General features: G+C 36.1%; 1 non-coding gene across 1 annotated transcript; it reads right to left on the reverse strand.

Annotated features, from left to right (window-relative positions):
- Window positions 1-1,421: 1,421 nt before the first annotated feature.
- On the reverse strand, window positions 1,422-1,494 carry Trnaa-cgc (transfer RNA alanine (anticodon CGC)). The gene has a single exon. It is a non-coding gene; the product is annotated as a tRNA-Ala (tRNA).
- Between the last annotated feature and the right edge of the window lie 1,689 nt (window positions 1,495-3,183).

Here is a 3,183-nt window from a genome sequence, read left to right on the forward strand (position 1 = left end):
TTACAGATGAAAAAAGAATCGCGCATCGCACACTAGCACTTTTAAACATGAAATTATAATGGAAACATAACATGTATGATAAGGATAATGAACTGAGTGCAATGCATTCGTCAAGATAATCGCACGCGCCGTGGAGTTATTGCATTTAGCTTGAGAGCCGATAGGCTCGAAAGCTAAATGCAATAACTCCATGGCAAGTGCAATTATCTTGACGAATGCATTTGCACGAGTACATTATCCGTCATACACTTTGAGTGTAGGCCTATTAAAACAATAGGCAATATTAATTGCTGCATTCATTATATTAGTTTTAATATTAGGGAAAATATCTTACATTTTAAAAACACCGTCAGGACATTGACCAGCTACGTAGCATTTAACTGGCAAAGAAAATCAATCCCTGTAATCAATGGTATCGATTGCGCCATACGTCATACTTAGGTAACTTATTCACGCATGGTTTAATTGACTTGACTTTATGTTGTGATCATTTAATATCGTGGTTTCGAACACAGAGAGCACTGAACCAGTTGGAAACGATCGATTTAGATGTCAGACTAGTACTACGGTGAATATCAACTGGACTTTATAGCTCTATAATTTGAACTACGACATTGGGATTTAACAATTTGTTCAGTATTATCATAGGCCTTCAAACACATGTGTTTGAAGGCCTATGGTATTATAAAGCATGATCATGATATTATGCGCTAGTGTGTGTTTCCAGGCCCGGCTATGTTATTTTAGATATAGGCCTACATGTATTTCATTTGTAAAATGCTGAATATTTTGCAATGGTGTCATCTTGTATAATTATGATCCACCTGTTTTTGGCCCTTTTTAATTAATAGAAGCTCGATTATTCTCATTTGATGTTTGATTTATTTGAGGTCATTAATCATAATTTATGACAATGATATTTGCAAGGGTGCAACTCTACTAGTCTTATTACAAGACTGCCCTATCCCAACCCTAAACCCTAATCCTAAACTCCGTAAACGAGGACTGGACTCAAGTCTAGCGAGTTGCACCTTATTCGGTAATTGTACACTATTATAGAACACCGTTTGTAACTATACCATTTTAACACCACAGAATGTATATTCGTACTTTTTGTTGGTATATATATCGAACAGACAATTATATAGTTATGTGATCTCTGTGTCTAAAGCGCCACCTAACTCTACTTTATGGTTATGTGAAAGTAGTATTTCTAGTATTTGAGCGTGCACGTATTATCTAGAATCTATTGTTTAGCGTGCAGGTTTTAGATAATGCATTGTTTAGCGTGCAGGTTTATATAATTTGGGCTGTGAAGGGTAGTTCGCGAAAATAATGCACGTGAGAAGAATACATAACGATGAATAGAAACGGGCACTAGAAGTGTATATGTAGATAAACCAGAGGAACTCCGGACATCCAGCCTGTGCCGGGACTTGAACCCCAGACCTCTCGCATGCGGGGCGAGCGCTCTAACCACTGAGCTACACATACTGTCACTTATAAACAGGACTCAAGTATGGTACTTATGGATATAAGCAGTCGAGGCAAACAGTGTAAGCAACACATGACACATCAGCGTGCGAGATATCGAGATTTATTACTGATGCTTACCCGCCTGCCTAATGTAATCATACAAACACGGGAAGAGACTTACGCATCGTACTCTGGAACATATGTGACCCGTTCTGACAAAAGCAGTAACAAGTCGCATTTTTGACAAAATATAAGCACCAGACAATAAGCTTTAAACTGATACCAAAATTATATAAATACATCAGCACTTTTCAAGATATGGATAATTTTGTAAATGATACCTTGATATTTTTGCAAAATTGTTGTTCTGAGTAATGGGTCAATTAGTTTCCTGCCTTACACAGGATTGAATAAGGATTATTATAGTTCAATTGTTACTTATTGATTAAATAAACCTCTTTTTAATAATTGAAAGTCCACTAAGTCCCATAGTCAAATACTATGAAATTAAGAGTTCCAAAATTTCATTTTTATCGGAATGTCAACTTTAAAGGCATATAACTCAAAAACATGTATGGCGACTTGTTCCAAGTTTTGTTGGAGCTGGTCAAATATTTACATTCAAACATTACAAACTAGCGCAAACATTAAAGCTACCAACATACCAGACTGATCACCTTCATCACCTTCGCCGCCATCATTGTCTGTAAAGAAAACAATAGATACATGGTAAGTTAAAAAGAAGTGCAATAGAGCAACGAATCGATATTTACTTAAGAACCAAGTTGAACTTTCCAATTATTGAAAGTTTTTATAAATGTCACACTCAATAATCACATTTTGTGAAACAAATAAAGTGAATCGCAGCTACTGTTTAATTTTCATGAGTCATTTTACGGCGATACCTTTTAACTTAAATCAAGGTTGACTTCTGCGTTCTTTCAATTCCTTTTTTCGGTTCAAACTAACTTTCTAATATTAATTAAGTCCTTCATACCACACCCAACTCCAACTCCAATTTTGTATTCCCTGCACTATGTCCAACTTACATGGATATTTTGAAATGCACACTACTTTAATTGGCACGCATTTCCATTCGACATTTGAATAACCCGCCCAAATATTTGTATGTTCCTTTTATAGAGAATGGACATTTTTAAGACAAAAGTAAATACGAAAATAACAAGTAATGTTTCTTCTACCTATACAAGACCAGGGACAATTCTACTTTAGTGCCAATGAGGTTAAGAAAATTGCAGTTGTTCCAAATTTACCGTACATACAGCTTGTCTCAAAAATTGTGCAAGTGAAAAGCGCCCTCTTTGGCAATTAGAAAATACCGTTGTGACATGATGCTTACATCAACGTCAAGGGCGCAGTCTTAGCTCACAAATGCCGTTTGTTCTGTTCAATTTGCTTGTTTTAATCTCGAGATATGTTTAGTTAACAACGAACGGGTAGAATCACAATTGTGCCACTTATACTAGGGCTGTACAATTCATGTAATTCAATGATAGCTGATGTTGATGCGTGTAATGCACTCCCTCCTCAGGGCTCGTGCATTAGACACATCAACATCAGCGCGCGTGCATTATTTTGTCTAATTTCTCTCCCAAAAAGTAATACGCGTTCATTAACCTATAAGTGTGCGATATCTGTTTGTGTTTTAACATATGTCTTGAGTGACAAAGAAAACAGTATTAACCA

Source organism: Amphiura filiformis, chromosome 15 (genome assembly GCF_039555335.1).
Source record: "Amphiura filiformis chromosome 15, Afil_fr2py, whole genome shotgun sequence".
In the NCBI taxonomy this organism is placed as follows: domain Eukaryota; kingdom Metazoa; phylum Echinodermata; class Ophiuroidea; order Amphilepidida; family Amphiuridae; genus Amphiura; species Amphiura filiformis.